The sequence below is a fragment of the Macrosteles quadrilineatus genome, unplaced genomic scaffold, assembly GCF_028750875.1.
Source record: "Macrosteles quadrilineatus isolate MER2022 unplaced genomic scaffold, UCM_ALF_1.0 Scaffold_7__1_contigs__length_78375512, whole genome shotgun sequence".
Classification (NCBI taxonomy): Eukaryota; Metazoa; Arthropoda; class Insecta; order Hemiptera; family Cicadellidae; genus Macrosteles; species Macrosteles quadrilineatus.
In genome coordinates, this window is record NW_026542600.1 from 8,747,732 (window position 1) to 8,768,508 (window position 20,777).

General features: G+C 36.2%; 1 long non-coding RNA gene across 1 annotated transcript; it reads right to left on the minus strand.

The window, feature by feature from the left end:
- Window positions 1-13,703: 13,703 nt before the first annotated feature.
- On the minus strand, window positions 13,704-20,311 carry LOC128999150 (uncharacterized). Its single transcript, XR_008491239.1, has 3 exons — window positions 20,019-20,311; window positions 16,054-16,212; window positions 13,704-13,814 (listed from the first exon to the last, which is right to left on the minus strand). It is a non-coding gene; the product is annotated as an uncharacterized LOC128999150 (long non-coding RNA).
- Window positions 20,312-20,777: the final 466 nt, after the last annotated feature.

Genomic DNA, 20,777 nt, shown 5'->3' on the forward strand with positions numbered 1-20,777 from the left:
GGTTATTGTTATCCAAAGAGTGTATTTATTTATTGCTAGTCTATTCACTATCATTGTTACTTGTTATTTTATAAAAAGTATATTTATTTATTGTTACTCACTATTGCTACTAATTTATTGTTACTTGTTGTTTACTTAGAGTATATAAACTTATTGAACAATCATCCACATATATTTACTATTTATCTTTGGTTGCTTTGTTAATACATGCACTAACAATGTACTATTTATTATTTGCGCAATGATCGCCCTAGTATTTACTCTTTCACTTGTTAGTTCAGTCATTACTTTATGTTATTTAATTATTTAGTTGTATTGTAACTTTGATCTCTATTACTAGCCATCTTGTACACATGTGCCTTATTACTAATTATTATTCACCATATTGGTTATTACCGTTTGGAATGAATAAACATAGAACCTTCAACTGCTGTCGTGATGCCAAACTACTCTATTTATTTAATGGATATGTCTAAGCTTTTATACCAAAACAAATAGCATTTGTTTCAGCATATTTAAAAACTGACCAAATAAGAAATAAATTAATATTCTAGAAAAATTTTAAATGACAGAAATGTTTGTCGTTAATTTTTTAGTATAAGTAAATAGTGTTTGGGTGAATTCTTAGGGGCGGTTCACGAGTCACGGGTTATCCTTAGTTCGAGCGCAAAATCCAGTTATAGCCGGTTTTTTGCGCTGTGGCTTAGAAATCGGGTTCACGCAGGCAGTTAAACTTCATCCAATTATGACAGGGATAAACCCGAGCGCAAAAAGTCGGCTTCACGGGTTCAATTAGAGAAAACCCCGGGCCAAATGTCGGGTTCACGAGTCATGGTCTAGCGCTTATTCCATACCCCCCAGCAAAGGAGGGGGGGGGGGGGAAATTTGGAAATAACGTTCTAAAACTATTTTGACGGCTATTAAAACGGTTTTGAAGCTATTTTGAGGGCCTAGTTTAATGTGTTCAAGCTTCCCAGTTTATTTAAAGGTCAAAGAAATGTCTAAAAATAAACTTGTATAATGTCATGTTTTTGCATTATTGAGACTTGGGGTTTTAATATCAAAGGAATACCGCAACATTACAACACATTCAAGCATTATTGATTTACGAAAACACCCTTTCAACTCATGGTGGATGTATTTTCCTTCCACCATGCTTTCTACTGGTGCCAATGTGCATGCTAAACGGAAAATGTCCAAAATCAGACCAAGATTTCGAACCAGAGAACTTATTTGATCTAAGAAGTGTTTAAGAACTTGGACCCAAAACTACTGCATTATGCCTGCCTAGTAAGCAACAGTTAACCTACACAAAGTACACTACCCAACTAACGTTGCCGTCGGCGTCCCGTCACTGGTACCTCCTGGAGAATTGGTTCTCAGTGTTCTCATACTTTCTACGCCAGTGCCAGTGGCATTTTACAAGGGGTCAACGTGAGAATAAAGTTTTTGTGCAACGATTTTGTGGTTGTGCTGGGAATTAAATCTGTCCCTTCCACATCTAAGTCTGATACACTACCATTTTGTTGTTGTTTTATGGCTAGCAACATGCCAATTGGGTTGTGGTATTCTTAAATATGATATCAGGTGCTCTAAATATGAATACTATTTAATATTGAAAGTTTTGAAATTTGCTACGGTAATCATTGAATTACATTACTGTAATTACAAATTCCTAACGCTCAACTCAGACAAATTAATATTCAACTACCTTTCAAGCTTTGACTATTGATACAACTTCTTTTCTTTATCCAATACCCAAACCCAATTCAAGTTTTCAATCATCTAGGTTAAAATGAATGATAACATTAAATGCCGAAAAATTAAATAAGAAGAAGAATGCGGCCAAACGTCGAATGTCAGCATCGGGCAGTGGGCACTGCCGTTGCTGTATATGGCTGAAAGCGTCTGCCGATCTTCCCTACTTTTCATAACGTACAAAAAAAAAGTCAGACTCGAACGATGAGTTTTAGGTTAGAGTTTCTAATTAGTCCTTTCATTCGCCACAAGTGTAAAGACTACAATGAATTTCAATTTGGCAGAAAGATTTGCAATAAAAATTAATTATTAAAGCTCCCCTGGTATAATAGTTTATATATATAAAAAAATATTTTGGGGGGGGTCATGACCCCCCTGACCCCCCCCCCTGGGACCGCCCTTGGCAAGAGCTACAGACTACATCCCTGGCACGCTATCTGAGTCATGTGGTGCTGCCCGATGCTGCCGCAGAACCCCTCCATCGGGCAGAACCACGTGACTCAGAAGTTTGCTAAGTTCCTCCGCTGAACTTCTTTGGTGTCTCGGCCAACTCCATTAAGAAAGAAGTCCAGAGGCTTCTGCAGTGAATCCCTGCAAATCGGACCGTCAGAAATTTGTAGTTGTCATATTGACCTGATTGTGATTATTGCCTATTTGCATGTATATATTTTATTGTATTTATTGGCTAGGTTATTGTTATCCAAAGAGTGTATTTATTTATTGCTAGTCTATTCACTATCATTGTTACTTGCAATAAAAATTAATTATTAAAGCTCCCCTGGTATAATAGTTTATATATATAAAAAAATATTTTGGGGGGGGTCATGACCCCCCTGACCCCCCCCCCTGGGACCGCCCTTGGGCAGAACCCCTCCATCGGGCAGCACCACATGACTCAGAAGTTTGCTAAGTTCTTCATCGTTACGTATGGCCAGCTGAATATGTCTTGGCAAAATCCTGACTTTTTTATTGTCCTTGCTAGCATTGCTGGGAATGCTAGCAAGGACAACAAAAAAGTCAGGATCTTTTGCTCCTCTGCTGAACTTCTTTGGTGTCTCGGCCAACTCCATCAAGAAAGAAGTCCAGAGGCTTCTGCAGTGAATCCCTGCAAATCGGACCGTCAGAAATTTGTAGTTGTCATATTGACCTGATTGTGAATATTGCCTATTTGCACGTATATATTTTATTGTATTTATTGGCTAGGTTATTGTTATCCAAAGAGTGTATTTATTTATTGCTAGTCTATTCACTATCATTGTTACTTGTTATTTTATAAAAAGTATATTTATTTATTGTTACTCACTATTGCTACTAATTTATTGTTACTTGTTGTTTACTTAGAGAATATAAACTTATTGAACAATCATCCACATATATTTACTATTTATCTTTGGTTGCTTTGTTAATACATGCACTAACAATGTACTATTTATTATTTGCGCAATGATCGCCCTAGTATTTACTCTTTCACTTGTTAGTTCAGTCATTACTGTATGTTATTTAATTATTTAGTTGTATTGTAACTTTGATCTCTATTACTAGCCATCTTGTACACATGTGCCTTATTACTAATTATTATTCACCATATTGGTTATTACCGTTTGGAATGAATAAACATAGAACCTTCAACTGCTGTCGTGATGCCAAACTACTCTATTTATTTAATGGATATGTCTAAGCTTTTATACCAAAACAAATAGCATTTGTTTCAGCATATTTAAAAACTGACCAAATAAGAAATAAATTAATATTCTAGAAAAATTTTAAATGACAGAAATGTTTGTCGTTAATTTTTTAGTATAAGTAAATAGTGTTTGGGTGAATTCTTAGGGGCGGTTCACGAGTCACGGGTTATCCTTAGTTCGAGCGCAAAATCCAGTTATAGCCGGTTTTTTGCGCTGTGGCTTAGAAATCGGGTTCACGCAGGCAGTTAAACTTCATCCAATTATGACAGGGATAAACCCGAGCGCAAAAGTCGGCTTCACGGGTTCAATTAGAGAAAACCCCGGGCCAAATGTCGGGTTCACGAGTCATGGTCTAGCGCAAATTGGATAATCTCGGGCGTAAATAACAATGGTTTTGGACTTCAACTTAACCCTGCTAGGGGGCAGGGTTAACTTGACATCATGTTGGGATTATCTCATTTGCTCATTTATTGTTTTTTTGTTAGCAAAAAGAATGTTTTATTTGAATTCGCCATTAAATTCCGAACAATTTCACTACCCTCAACATGATATTCATTTTTATAATTTTTTACTTCTGATTGTCGAAAACATACGAAACATTGTAAAAAGTTCCTGTTTTTAATTTTAATTAATTACTAAATAAAAATATAATTAATAGCTTAAAATAGGCCTATTTATATTAATTTAAATTGAAAATGAATTTTATAACGTTACTGTTTTATTTATTTTTATCACTTTTGAACACTTTTATTTCAGCAAAAATAAAAATGGTTCCGACAAATACTGTTAGGTTTGTCTAAGAATTTTTATTGTATATGCACATACATATGCATCTACATACATTTTTATTTTTACATACATATGCACCAATGGACTAGGTAATAATTTTTTTATGGGTTCCCTTACAGATACGTACGACTTTGTAGTTTGTTAAATGTAAACTAGAACTTAAACTGTTATGCTAGATCTTTCTAAAATTCGACATACAACCCCTAATTCTTGAATAAATTTGTCCTGTATACAATTATATAATATACATATTAATAAGGATGGACGGGTCCTGAAGTGGAGGATATTCCCATTGCAGAGCTGATTTTCCAACTAATTTTAATTTTTTACTGTGGTTCGATTCACAGGGTACGGTTTTAACCCTCCATCGGTGACAATACAGAATTTTCCTCCAGGCACTTTTGTTTTTATAGAATAATATGTGATATCGCCAGCCGCCAGCTTTAGGAGTAACAGTACCTCACGTGCATCATTCTAGGAACCGATTGAACATGATTTTGATCTTGAACCTCCCACAAAACCCATATCAATCAGTTGAAGCCTGAAGAGTCAGGTAGCACGGTTAGTCACCGATGGTGTTATTGTTTTTGTTTGCTATACATTTAATAAATATGTAAAGTAAAAGTTTTTATTGATTTAATGTAAATTATTACTATACATGGTTTTAATACTCTTTATTTTAATACTCTTTATTTTGGGGAGCGAGCTGGCGTAGTGGTTAGAGCGCGGGACTTCAGTCCCTGAGGTCCCGGGTTCGATCCCCGCCAAGTCACCAATGGATTTTATCTAAGTGATAATGCCGTAACCCCTAGGTCTAGCCTGAAGTAATGTGAAAAACAATCCCAGGCTCGTGCCTAGGTCCTTAGGACAAAAAAAAAAAATACTCTTTATTTTAATGTATGTACAACAAACATTATTTGTCTAATGTTTCAACGCCTGGAAAAAAACTGTGTGTCACCGATTGTGTTTTAAAATCAAAGACACTGACAAAGGATTAAAAGGGATTCTACTCTACATTAACATTTTCTTTTTGACACTTGTAAATGTGGCCTAGGTGAAGAGTGTTTTCACCTAGACCAGCCTTGAAGAACTGATGGTGAATAAATTTAAATGCAGGTATGAAAGTAGATTGTTAATTAGGATTGTTTGTTTCAGTATTCACAGATGAAGAGCTAGAGGAGCTTCTAGACCGAACTGTTGACAACGGTGAGAACTCTAAAACCCCCGACAACTGTGAGAACTCGGAAACTCCCTTGGAGGTGTCTGCTCCATTGGAAACCTCCGACAACGATAAGAACTCAGAAACCCCCTTGGAGGTGTCTGCTCCCTTGGAAACCCCCTTGGAGGTGTCTGCTCCCTTGGAAACCCCCGACAACAACTCGAAAAACCCCCTTGGAGGTGTCTGCTCCCTTGGAAACCCCCGACAACGGTAAGAACTCAGAAACCCCCTTGGAGGTGTCTGCTCCCTTGGAAACCCCCTTGGAGGTGTCTGCTCCCTTGGAAACCCCCGACAACAACTCGAAAAACCCCCTTGGAGGTGTCTGCTCCCTTGGAAACCCCCGACAACGGTAAGAACTCAGAAACCCCCTTGGAGGTGTCTGCTCCCTTGGAAACCTCCGACAACGATAAGAACTCAGAAACCCCCTTGGAGGTGTCTGCTCCCTTGGAAACCCCTGACAACAATAAGAACTCGGAAACCCCCTTGGAGGTGTCTGCTCCCTTGGAAACCCCCGACAACAATAAGAACTCAGAAACCCCCTTGGAGGTGTCTGCTCCCTTGGAAACCTCCGACAACGATAAGAACTCAGAAACCCCCTTGGAGGTGTCTGCTCCCTTGGAAACCCCCGACAACAATAAGAACTCTGAAACCCCCTTGGAGGTGTCTGCTCCCTTGGAAACCCCCGACAACAATAAGAACTCTGAAACCCCCTTGGAGGTGTCTGCTCCCTTGAAAACCCCCGACAACAATAAGAACTCTGAAACCCCCTTGGAGGTGTCTGCTCCCTTGGAAACCCCTGACAACAATAAGAACTCGGAAACCCCCTTGGAGGTGTCTGCTCCCTTGGAAACCCCCGACAACAATAAGAACTCTGAAACCCCCTTGGAGGTGTCTGCTCCCTTGAAAACCCCCGACAACAATAAGAACTCGGAAACCCCCTTGGAGGTGTCTGCTCCCTTGGAAACCCCTGACAACAATAAGAACTCGGAAACCCCCTTTGAGGTGTCTGCTCCCTTGGAAACCCCCGACAACAATAAGAACTCGGAAACCCCCTTGGAGGTGTCTGCTCCCTTGGAAACCTCCGACAACGATAAGAACTCGGAAACCCCCTTGGAGGTGTCTGCTGCCTGAGCAAAACAGTAACCTCAACCTCTCAATAATACTCTTGATCAAGTTCCTACAATTTGTTCAGCTTTGGCACTTTGGTGACCTTTATTTGTGAAGCGATGTTGTATTTATGTTAATAACCCGGTTGACACACCAGATCATTAAAACGTTTCTAAGAAAGGTTTCATGAGCTGTAGTTGTAGTGGTCTATTGTGCCATAATATATTTAGTGTTCAATATAAGTTCAATGGGTTCTTGTTTATTCTACAATTTATATTTGAAACTTGAAAGTGCCAGAATGTCAGCTTTTTATATTGTTTACTTTTAATTTACTAATAGTTATTTATAATTGAAGTATGTTGTGATGTATGTCACTAAAATGCCACCCTTTAAATTAATAAGCACATAATATAGCATTTCAAATTTGTATTATCGTTCTTAAGGTATATTTTTGATTCATAAGCCCTCACGTTTTGCTCTGAGTCCTATTGGTGTGAAATGAACCTGTAAACGTGTTAAATTTTGTATTTACTTTTTGGATTGAATGTGTTTTAAATTATGACTATTTGTATAAATGCACAACAGGTGTAATTTATTATCACTCAGTCTTGTTTGAATATCCTTTAGCATCTTAAATTTACAGAGCCAAAACTAGTAAGCATTTTAGTTTAAAAGTTATATGTTACTGGATCGTATCTGGATCAAATGAGAAACTTTGTAGTTTTTAGTATTAGACTAGCTTTAATGTGCCAAAACAAACGTCACGGAAATGTGAACAAATGTACAGTTTAAGTAGTTGTTAATATGTAAACTTTTGTGCAATACATTTTGTTACCGTTCTTTATTTATGTATGTTTTATTTCAAACCCCTTGAAAAATTTGGCTTCTCCAAAAAAAAACACTTCATGTATCTGCCTTTTATACGATGGGGATAAAAAACACCATAATATAAGTGATGCTTCCAATAAGGCAGGAAACTTTTGTAAATTCAATCTTAAACAGTCTGATGCTCTAAAAATATGATAACAACAAATTTTTCAATATAAAATCTTTGATGATGACCATTTTTATTTCTAAACCAAATAAGTCTTTACAAGAATACATTCACAACACCCACAAAATAATCTACTGTGTAAATTCAAAATACTTTAACAACCACCATGCAATAAAAAGGTAACAAGACACATCTCATGGACAAATATTTTATTGTAATCGTTAGAAAAAAGCAGCTGTGTTAAGAATAATGCAAAGGATCAAAAGTACAGTCCCTGATCATGTAGGCAGTTAGTGTTGATGCATATCAGTAAAAGACTGCTCCAAACTGAAGCAGAACTCAACAGAACAAGTCTCTGGACAAGAGACGAAGGATGTGGTGCCTAACTTGATGTCATTGGGTCTCTGGTTGTAACAGCAGCGATAACCATGCTCGACCAGAGGGCTGAAGATCATGAGGACTGTCACTTTTCACAGCTTCCTAACAACATTTTTATAGTAGTTTGGGCAACGATTGCGTAAAGATAGATTTATGTGAGTTGTGTACACTACTTTACCTACGACTAAATATCACAACTCAAAACTTCTAAGAGAGGCTATGTTTTCGTTTATAGCCTCTCATTGCCACTGACAGTGATGCAACGAAACATTGTACCTGACACTAATTGCACCAATCGTTAACAATTAAATTGGTAAACAGCTGATAAGCTGAAGTTCAAACATTGCAATTTTACTCCTCGCTCAATCCTTGAGCCTCATTGGTCGGTTGTGTTGTAAAGTGAAGTGAATCTTTTCAATTCTAAGAACTGAACTGAAACGGCTACTTTAACAAACATTTGTAGGTAAATATTTTAACCATACACATTTATGGTTTGAATTTACACCTAGACATTTTTCATTGAAAAATTTGGCCTGGTATAGTTTTACTATTCCATATGTGGCAAATGAATGATAACTTACACCTAAGGACTCCACTGTTCACCATAGGTGCTCAAAAATAGACGTATGAAATGTGTTACATTTCAAAATCACCAAACCTAATTACATACAAATAAATTATAAAAATACAGGCTATACTCAAAAGGTCAACTCATTTTTAGCCATAGAATTTCCTTTTGAATAGACTAACTTTTGATTAATACAAGGGATAATAGATAGCTTGCATAAAAGTACAGTAGTATGTGCTAGAACACACATGGGACACAAAAACAGTATTTTGTTCCCTGAGGCATGAAATATCTTGTGTTTAATGTGTGTTCTCTACCCTACCTGTACTTCCAGGGTAAGCTAACTGTTATCCCTTTTATTCTAAAAATTCAAAATTATGACCAGAGCCTTTCCTTGAACAAAACTTAATTCTGATTGAATCAACCTCTTTTCTGATACAGTCATATGCAGGCCCGTTTTTGACCCTGTCAGTGCCCTAAGCACAACTAATTATAGCGCCCCTTTGCATCATATGTAACAGGGTATCTACCATGTGTCTGATGATGCCAGCATAGCTGGGGAAAGGCCTCATGGAAATTAAAAAATCAAAAAATATTGGTGAAGTTTTTATATAAAATTTATATTTATTCCAATATTACCAGTTCTTCTTGAAGATAGGGTATCCTCCGACTGGGAAATCCGGGAATTATGCGTGAGGTTTTTTGAACCAGGAATTATGTGTAAATTTTGTACTTGTACCAGGAATTTCAATTTACCGCGATCACGCATGACAACAGTGACGTTTCCGTGACTGCAGGAGACGATAACATGTCTACACACGGCGGCGAGGGATGATCAGAATTTTTCACGATCGCAGAAGACGATGATGATATCCGGACGGAGCTGCGAGGAATGATCAGAATATTTCCGCGATCCGCAATAGCAGGAATCGCGGGAGGTGATTACTATGTGCACACGACCGCAGGACAATATAATGATGTCTTCACGGCCGCGAGGGGTGATCAGGATTAGACAGCTATCGCCCAAGACGATGATGATAGTGTCCACACAACCGCGGGAAAAGATCAGAGTCTTGTCTCTTTCGTGGTAGACGATGATAATCTCCTCACAACCGCGGGATATGTTAATATATTTCTGCGATAATTATGTATAATGACTGCAGAAAATAGTCAGAATTTTGCCGCAATTGTGCGATGTCTACATGGCTGCAAGGGATTATCAGAAGTTTAACACAATTATGCAAATACAACTACCAATAATTTTATTTTCCAATTTTTGGTGCCCCCAAAAACCAATTGCCTTGCGCTCTAGACACATGTCTACAGTGACTATTCGGTAAATCAGGCCTGGTCACATGTAAGTTCTTCATACAGCCATGATCCCCGAGTATAGGGCAGGAACAGGTAACCCATCGTAAATTAAAATACAGTGTCAGGTCTGAATTAATAAGGTCCCATGTGGTTTTACTAATATTGTTTTAGTGTGACTCCCTTATTCTAAAATTAAAATGTTTTTTTTCTTTAGCTTCGATAGCAGATTACTGTAGCAGGACTTGTGGTAATTGTAAAAAAGCCTTTTTATCTCAGAACCACAGGAAGTACTAGCTATTACATATTGCAACAAAATTAAAATATTATTTGCATCTAAAATCTTTTTACTTTTCCAGAAATAACTTTTATTTTTATTTATGTTTACTTTCTTTGTCACTTAAGACAAAATAAATTCATAATAGTAGAAAAATACTGTATTAAATCTATTAAACATTTTATTGGCTTTTTGACTACTGAATACACAATTTCATGACTCGTTGCTAAGTTATGAATAAATGTGTTGGTATTCACGGCATCAATAACCCTTTTTTATAACATTTTTTTACCAAGATGGCGTTCTCTACGCTTTATGGTCCAAACCAAACTACTTTTGCTGCCTGTTTAGAGTTTGAAAGAGCTGTTAGAAATTAAAGTGAGTTTTTCACAGAATATTTCCTACGGTTAAAGAAATTAAGCAAACACGGTCGGTAAGGCCAAGGCTTGGATAAACAGATCCGGGATGATTTCATCACAAAGGTGTTCACTGAAATATTTAAAGTGGAAGTAAGACATAGGTTTGGTGTCGAGTAAAGACCGGTGGCAGCGTGGTCACAGCAAAGAGTGTGTTCCAGCTGGCCAGGACGATGGTGAGTGCTAGGTCTACATCGAATGTAGGTTTTGTTAAGAAGCAAAAAACATCTGGTCATGTAAATGGATGTGAGCAATGTCACAGATATTGTTGTCTCTAGGAACAATGTCCAGCAAAAGGCTCGGGTGTGTCAAAAATGCCATAAGCTAGGACATTTTTGCTAGAGTATGCAGAAGGAAGTTTGTCAGTAAAATTGACACTAAGTTTTACCATGGAGAGCACAGTTCAGATGAGGTGGAATCTGATCTTCACGCTCTAAACAATATTTCAAACAGAAGTCCATATGCCTCAATAAGACTAAATTAAATGGACCTTATGAAATATGATTCTGGTGTCAGAATTTCTACCATTGGGCAGACATAAAGAAAGAAACTCAGTAAGCCCCAGGTTACACCTCTCGCTGGGTTAACCGTTAACCATTGTATTGGAGGAAGTTTAGCAGAGCTGTTGAACCAGCAACAGAGGACTTTGATTTGGCAAATTTAAAACAAAACAAAGATACATGCTGCCTAAGTATGTCACTAAATTCTCAACTGATGCTAAAAAACATACATTCTATATTCTAGATCTAGGGGAGTATAAACATTTTTTAATTATTTGGACAGCAATTAAAAATACCAGGGGAAAGGAATATCCAGCGATTGGTTTTAATTTGGATAGAGAAAATCTATATTTGTTTTAAGCTATTTTTTGTGAGAAATGATAAGTTAAGAAAATATAAAATCAGAGATAAACAGAGAGACATATTTCGAATGAATATGTATCAACATAAAGAACAAAGAACATATAAACAAACATAACCATAACCTAACTACTATTTTGACAGGAGAACGAAATGACTGTCTAGTCTAGTGTCAAGTACACAGTGGTACCACACCACAACTCACTGTCTGTATCTAGAAAATATTCACGACAGAATGAGGCACTATTTATTACCATAGATTAAATATTCTCTTTTGTGTTGTTTAGTCTTAGTGTATGGTATAATAAGTGTTAGAATGTCTATAATCTTATTTTAGACATCTCATTTACATTAAAGTGTATTGTGTGTAATACGAAACAGTTAAAAACAGCTAACAAATATTTTAAATGAGAAATTAATTTTGAGGTTAGAAAGTTTCGTAGCGGCAACCACCTTGATCTAATGATGATGCTGATGTCATGCCCTTGACAGTTTTAAATCCATCGAATTCCTGTAATATATTATGTATTGTTTATAAAATGTTGTTTACCATCAAGAGTGCATAAATAAATAAATACAAACTATCAATTTACATTAGAAGCCCTTGTAGTTGTATGAGATTATCTTAAAGCTTCACTCGGCATACAATAACTAACAACAAAATTAACTATTTGTTAGCTTAAAAAATTTTGGAAGGAACTTACTTGACTTGTTTCTATTTTAGAATACTTTCTTAATTTCCGTAACCATACTTCATCTGCATCGCATCATCAATGACTTGATCTCAACCAGCCTCCCAACTTTGGCGATTATAGCGGCGACAGTCAGCACTGCGAGATACGATGTCATACCCAAGCCTGAATCCCTCCCTTGTGCCCCATTGCTGTTTTGCCCGAACTCTTCTTACTACGGTAGTACCACCACATCAAGTAGGCCTACAACACACTCCCAGCTAAACTGCGCGAGCTGGACTATGGGGTTTCAAAGAAACGCTGAAGCACTATGGTGATGGTGAGCAGATCTCTATCTAACCCAACCCGCCACTATCATCATAGTTAGTTTTTTAAGTACTGATTTTGATTTACGAGTGCCGAAACTTTTTTTACTTTATCGGTCACCGATGCAGAATCCAAGTGTGAAACTAAGAAGTAGACTTCCCATCTCTACTCTATCCTATGGTGGACCAGCTGTTACTATCTTTATAAACGATAATGACCCATACTTCTGTGCGCGGAGTCATAGAGTTTGCTGGTGTGTCTATAATTAATTATTCCATTGTATACCTTTTTTCGTCACTGAGATAGTTAAAGAGGCAATAAAGATGCTCATACAATAAATGTATGTATGCGTGCTCAATCTTTCATTGCCTTACAATAACTACCTGCGTCCATTTTAATAAAAAGTAAACAAAAATTGTGATAACTGTAACATGGGGATGGAATGTCTGAAAGGAGAAATTTATACTGTAACTGAGACTAATTATTTTGGAAGAAATTTTCCCACCTTACTCCCCTGCTTCATAGTGCTTTGCACATAACCCAGTCAGCACACAGAAGTATATAATATGTATTATTTACTTTGAGCCAAAGTAAATCCAAAATAAATTATACGTATTGAATTGATATAGAATACTTCTATTTTACGTCTATACGTCCCACTTTATTTTGTAAATAATACGTATTACTAATACGTCAATTTACGTAAACCATATACAAAAATAATACGTCAATGATATATGTATATGGAATGTAAATTTTGTACAAGCTAAACTGAAGCAATAATATGTAAATTTAAGTATTATTTATGTAAATCATCTTAATTATGTACAGTAATGCAAAAAATATCTGAATATAATTAAATTGTATTAAGAATCAATTTATCCAATTATGTTTAGCACCTAAATAAACATAATAATAAATGTTCTGTCAGTAATCAACATAAGAAAGATGGATTAGTTCTCAGCTAAAGTCAATTATTATAAAAATATTACTCATCCTAAAAACTTGAGGCACTTTTAAGGGTGACTCTTAAGGCGATAAACTATGGTCAGTTCGGTAGTACTATGAAAACTGTAATAAGTTGAAATTTATTTTTTTTAAACCGTCTTCACTCATTCATGGTGTGTTAGTATTTGATTTAATTGAATGCATAAAAATGTGTTACTTGATAGGAAACAAATTCTCATTAATCAAAAGGAAAACTAATCATTCTAGAATTATTAACATAATATCATATAATTAGTAATTAGAATTGAATTTGTACCCAACAAAACTAAAATCAGAACAGTAGGCAATAAGTACAAAGTACAGCTTTACAATTAAAAATGTAATCTTAATAAATCAAGTACAGCTTTACATTTGAAAATTTAATCTTCGAGCCTGACGGAACCATTCTTTAACCTTGGTTTCAAATGCCTTGTATGTGACATTGTCTCCGTGAGACGCTGCAACAACACCTGAAACATGATTTTACAATGTGATACCACAGAGTTTTCACTATAATTGTTATGTTATAAGCAAGTGTTAATGTGTTTGATTCAGTTTTTTCTCATAAGGTCGTTTCTACTTTGTCCTTTAACTTAGAAGAAGACTTTTTACGGGGGTTCAAAACAATTTACCCTTGATAATCCGACATGGCGGTGATGCCACTGGACACTAATTAGTTAATACTAAATACTTTATGAGTATAAACTCGGGAATATTTTGCAGGGCCGGTTTGAGTAGTAAGCATAGTACGTGGTCGAAGCAAAGCAAAATGGCGCATCCAATGTTCAGGATTAAGGAGACCCACAAATAGACTTGTTCATCAACACTTCTCTGCCATCTACTTGGACTGGTCTGGTAGACCTTTGCATGTTTTAGACATAGCCTACATACTCTAGCTTATTCGTGTATCCAGAAATAATCATTACTAATAACAGTGCCGTAATTAGAGTACTTGCGGACCTAGGTCAAACTAACCTCAGTTATCCTACGATCACGGCAAAATCGTTAACATATCCTGTGATCATGAAACCATTGCCACCTACGATCGCCATGAAATTGGGAAAATCACCACAAATTGGTAGTCAAACATTTTTGGCAAACTGACATTCTAATGGGCCTATTTAAGTAAATGTCCGATTATTGAGAGCCAACTGTAGTTACCTAGATTAATAGAGGCCAAGTAATGATTTACAAAACGTTTTTTCATGTTATGGATATCAAATACCCCTGCCACAGCAACCCTGCAGACTAAGCAAATTTCCATTTACTGGGCTGGATTTCTACTTAAGTACCTACAGTAGAGTCTCGCAAACTCGGCACTCGATAACCCGGCAGTCTGGATAACTGATGACTTAATACTGACTTGTAATATAAATATAAATAAATAAGGCAGCTAAAAGGATTACAAATTGTATGGTTCTTATTTATAACCCTAGTTCCCAATAACCCGACATTTCACAAACTCGACACCCTTCCAGTCCACATTACGCAGAGTTTTCGGGACTCTACTGCATTCCCTTAAAAATGTAAGATTTATTTCCTATTTAAATAGGTAACATTGATTATAATGAGTAATGTACTTAGGTTTGCTACTACAAGGAAGGAAGGTATTGAAGTGTTTTTTTTATTTCAATTGAAATGTTCATAAACTAGAATGAAACAAACAAAATTGTCAAATTTGACAAAAATATATTTATATAGCCTACAAGCAAACTAGCCTACAACAGTTTTTCTCCATGAGAATAGGTAACATAGAAATTATTAATTTACAATATTTTTCGATTATCTCCGTAACCGATAGGCATACAACAACGCTTCAATATACAAAATTATTTCTTTTATAAGCTATACAAAATGGTATGGAAAGAAATCGTGAAGTTTTGTGTTTTTAGAGTCAAAAATCAGAAAACCCAGTTTTTACCCCATAAACCCTCGTTCCCATAGTCTGTTCAAATGATTTTGAATAAACGTAGGTTATACATTAGTACCAAATTTGATCAAAATCGGTTCATTTTTGCTCGAGATATTGCGCTAACGGACATATACATACATATGTATATATTTCATATATATATATATATATATATATATATATATATAAATTTAAACGGAGGGTGTTTTTGGCCTATGGAGGACCCCAAAATGAAAAATTAAATCGGTCCCGGGTCGAGGTCTTACCATGAGACCTACAGTAATAGCTTATTCCCTATATGGGAAATTCGCTAAAAGAATTTAAACTTGTTGTTAGCTTGTTAAAATTTTCCTTTAACTTTTTTTATAACTATTTCTTCTTTTTCTTTTTGATATTTTCTGTTTTTGTTGGTTTAAATTAGGGGCCCGAAATAAAGTCTCCGGTTGGGAACATAAGAGGGTTTTAATTGAATCTAATGATGAATAGAACGGATTCACGTTTAACATTAGCCTATTAGTTTTAGAAAAAAAAAACGGCATCTCATCCTTACAAATTTCTCCCACAGTCTCCCCATGATTAGATACAGATTAGATTTAAATAAATCAAATATTTCACACACCTTTAAAAAAAAGAGTGTTCATAAATATTAAGTTGGGTAGCTTTTTAAAAATAGATTTAAAATTATAACTCAAACAAAAGAGTTAATCACTGCTCCCCAGGTAAAATAACTTTTCAGGGACTATTATTTAAATTCCATTAGATTCCAGTAACTATTAGTAGGCAACTATTATACTCACTCTCCAGTGTTTTATGAAGTTGAGGCTGTGGAGGGTCCTCTTTCCCTTCCTTCCCTCCCAACTGAAGCTAACATCTACTTCGTTTGTCCGCGATCTGATGAGGGCTCGACAGCCAGAGTCCACCACTGTTGCGGCCCCAATCCTTTGGAAGAAGTCGATCTACAAAAACAAAAAAACTTTTTAGTCATATTTAATCGTTTTATACTTTCGGCTAAGTACCTTCTTAGGTGTGTTTGACTGTTATAACCATTCTATTTCCCAAAACAATAAGTAAATCCAGACCTGATTCCACAACTGGCCCCTAGGAGTGAACATAACATAACCTAGATACAGCAACAGAAGGTATGTTTTTTAAATTAGGCCTATTTGTTGCATTCACAATTAATTAAGTTTATCTTATTTACTTATGACAGATATACCTATCCATGCATAAGCTAACTTAATTCCTTGTAATAATTGTTGAATGAAATTGTGTATGCCTAAGGCCCATGTTATATGGACAGAAAAAACGCGACAGATTTTTCGCCGCGTAGACGCCAAGCCTACCGAGCAATGGACGTCACTGTGTGCAAGTTATACGAACCGCATCGGACACTGTAAACCTGGTGTCAGCGTGGACAACGCGACCGGACTGGTAAAACTGGTGGAAAAACGCGACAGAAATTATGCGAGTACCTACTGTTATACGGGCAGCTTTTACACAGCAGATCCGTGCTTCACCCCACCATACTTCTCCGACAGGATAGTTCCCAGGCGACTTATCGGGAGTGGAAATTCACAGTTCGGCGACCTTCGGGCTCCCTCGGAGCCTGTCGCGGCGTGTTTACTGCTCGTATTAACAGCTCCCTGGCGTCGATGACACAGCGTGATTGCTGATTGTATAACAGCACTGAATTTGTAGATCAGCGTCGGCGTTTTATCTGTCGCGTACTTGCTGTCCGTATAACATGGGCCTAAGTTAGTTAGCATATAGTATAGTTACCTATTAGTCAATTGTAAATAAACAAACCGTCTAACAAAAACTGGACAAGTTCAAAAACCCTTAGCCAAAAAATTAACTTATCTCTTGATAATTTAACATAAGGAAGCATATAATTAGTTGCGTTAAAATCTTAGTGAAGGCCTGGGAATTACCATTACCTACTGTAAATTTAAAAAACATCAAGCGTAACTTAAAACACAGAGAATACTCGTCCAGTAACAGGACGTGGATTAACTTAGGCGTCCAGCACTGACGTCACAGGGTTGTGAGGGCCCGGAACGCCATTACCACAACGATACAATGTACAACCATCAGTGTTTGTGGTGTAGTGGATAGAGTGCTAGGCTGATTAGTGAGTAACGCAAGAGGTCCCTGGTTCGAATCACATCGGTATCTTTAACTTTTTGTCAAAGATTTTGCTTTGAATGCCATAACTGTACATCTTTTGTTAGAATTTTTGGCATTTATAATTTTATTTTATGAACATAATTTAACCTTCATTCATTATCATTTTTCATTATCAGCAAGTTTGGTTGGTTAGGTTAGGTTATGACAGTAACTGCTGGACGCCTAATCCACGTCCAGTTACCGGATGCGTATCCTCTGCGAATTTAAAAACCCTGTATTTTACTAATGTGCTATTAATAGGCCTAACCTAAGTTAGTTAATATCGTAGGCCTAAGGGTAATTATATCGACCTCCGGACCTCACGCGAAATTAAAAATTTTTTTTTTCAAAATGGTCGAAATTTCACGCTGATTTCAAAAATGATTGTCGTTTTTTTCGGAAACGTCCCGTTTTCCCGGAAAATGGGAAAAACGGGAAAAATATATTTTGCTCAAAACCCATGTTGTGGGTACTCAAATTATGCGGAATTTCCTCCTGAACAAGAATATGTAAACTTTATTACGATCGGACCACTATTAAGTAAAATATCACGGAAAAACGGGGAATTTTTTTTTTGCTCAAAACCCATGTTGTGGGTACTCAAATTGTGCGAAATTTCATCATGAACAAGAATATGTAGTTTTTATTACGATCGCTTTTAAGTAAAACATCACCGGACAGGTTAACTAACCTAACATAACCTAACTTAGGTTTAGATTAGGTTAGGTTAGGTTAGGATAGGTTAGTTTAGGATAGGTTAGTTTAGGTTAGGTTAGGTTAAGTTAGATTAGGTTAAGTTAGGTTAGGTTAGGTTAGGTTAGGTTAAGTTAGGTTAGGTTGGTTTAGGTTAGGTTGAGTTTTGATAGGTTAGGTTAGGTTAAGTTTGGTTAGGTTGGGTTAGGTTTAGTTGGGTTAGGTTGGGTTCAACCTAACCTAACTTACGAACTTAGGTTAGGTTAGGATAGGTTAGTTTAGGTTAGGTTAGTTTAGGATAGGTTAGTTTAGGTTAGGTTAGGTTAAGTTAGATTAGGTTAAGTTAGGTTAGGTTAGGTTAGGTTAAGTTAGGTTAGGTTGGTTTAGGTTAGGTTGAGTTTTGATAGGTTAGGTTAGGTTAAGTTTGGTTAGGTTGGGTTAGGTTTTGTTGGGTTAGGTTGGGTTCAACCTAACCTAACTTACGAACTTAGGTTAGGTTAGGATAGGTTAGTTTAGGTTAGGTTAGAATAGGTAAGTATTGTAAGTAAACTAACCTAAGCTAACCTAACCTAACCAAACTTAACCTAACCTAACCAAACTTAACCTAACCTAACCTAACTTAACCTAACCTAACCTAACTTAACCTAACCTAACCTAACCTAACTTAACCTAACCTAACTTAACCTAACCTAACTAAACCTAACCTAAACTAACCTATCCTAACCTAACCTAATCTAAACCTAAGTTAGGTTAGGTTAGGATAGGTTAGTATAGGTTAGGTTAGGTTAAGTTAGGTTAGGTTAGGTTAAGTTAGGTTAGGTTAGGATAGGTTAGTTTAGGTTAGGTTAGAATAGGTAAGTATTGTAAGTAAACTAACCTAAGCTAACCTAACCTAACCAAACTTAACCTAACCTAACCTAACTTAACCTAACCTAACCTAACTTAACCTAACCTAACCAAACTTAACCTAACCTAACCTAACTTAACCTAACCTAACTAAACCTAACCTAACCTAAACTAACCTATCCTAAACTAACCTAACCTAACCTAATCCAAACCTATGTTAGGTTAGTTAACCTGTCCGGTGATGTTTTACTTAAAAGCGATCGTAATAAAAACTACATATTCTTGTTCATGATGAAATTTCGCACAATTTGAGTACCCACAACATGGGTTTTGAGAAAAAAAAAATTCCCCGTTTTCCCGTTTTTCGGTGATATTTTACTTAATAGTGGTCCGATCGTAATAAAATTTACATATTCTTGTTCAGGAGGAAATTCCGCATAATTTGAGTACCCACAACATGGGTTTTGAGCAAAATATATTTTTCCCGTTTTTCCCATTTTCCGGGAAAACGGGACGTTTCCGAAAAAAACGACAATCATTTTTGAAATCAGCGTGAAATTTCGACCATTTTGAAAAAAAAAATTGTTAATTTCGCGTGAGGTCCGGAGGTCGATATAATTACCCGCCTAAGTACTTGATAAAATCTTGGCTGCACTTTAGTTTCTGTCCTACATTTACTCACATAACTCAAGTTACCTAGTACTTAACTGCATGTTTGGTTAAGGTTAAGTTAAGTTTAGAACAGTTTTATCAGCTGGTAGCACAAATAGGCCTACCTATTTGTGTAGTACCGTACCTAAATAGGTACTAGAAAACATGTTCTAGTATTCGTGGCTAGTAGTCCTTCTATAATAGTAAATGTAGGACAGAAACTAAAGTGCAACCGAAATCTTGAAAGAATACACACCTACCGAAAATATCATCCAAGACCAGTAAAAATGAAGATGGAAATTAAACCTTCTTTATCCAATTGTCTGTGATGTAACTTAACTTAGCCTAGCCTAATTAAAATCCAGTATTTGTAAGTTTAGACCACAAATAAAAGCAGAACACTTACCTTTGAGGGTTGTAGAAAATTGATGATGAATTGAAAACATAAATAAGTTAGGTTGATCTAGTGAAAATCTTAAAAGTAGGCCTAGGACCAACGGTAACACCGATGGCCAATAAACTTCTTGATTCTTGAACTTAAATAAGTTACAACTGTAAAATAAACTTTTAAAACTAACTAAAAAACTGAATAATTAACAGCTAAGTTTTGGAAACAACGATTGAAATATTGATCTCGAGGAGGGCAGAGACTATACACAGAATAAATAGCAGAAGAGATAAAGTAAAGAACTCGAACTGCAGCAGAAACACAGAACTAAACAACTAAAACAAAAACAACAATGGCGGCCTCGGCTGACAGCTAGTCGGCGTTACGGTACTGTCCGACCCATTCGATACTATCGTGCTAATACGATTTTCAATGCATATCGAAAGACCAGTACTGCTAATGCTCCGTGTGGAAAGGATTTATGATTTATTTCAGTCATACCTTAGTAATAATAATAATATTAGTTATTAATTATTAACTTATTTAGTTTTTCTAACTTAGACTGTAGTAGTTACATAAATTTAAATTAATCATAACCATAGATTAAACATACTCCCTAAGTCATAACTGCCCAGTAAGCTATCGAATAGAAATATCGAGCCTATCAAGTTCGATGTTGATATTGACTATCGATATAATTCTAGTATCTATCAGTCTGGCTTCGATATTTTTATTCGGATCCAATAAGTCAACGCTGCAACCCCAACCCCAATCCCA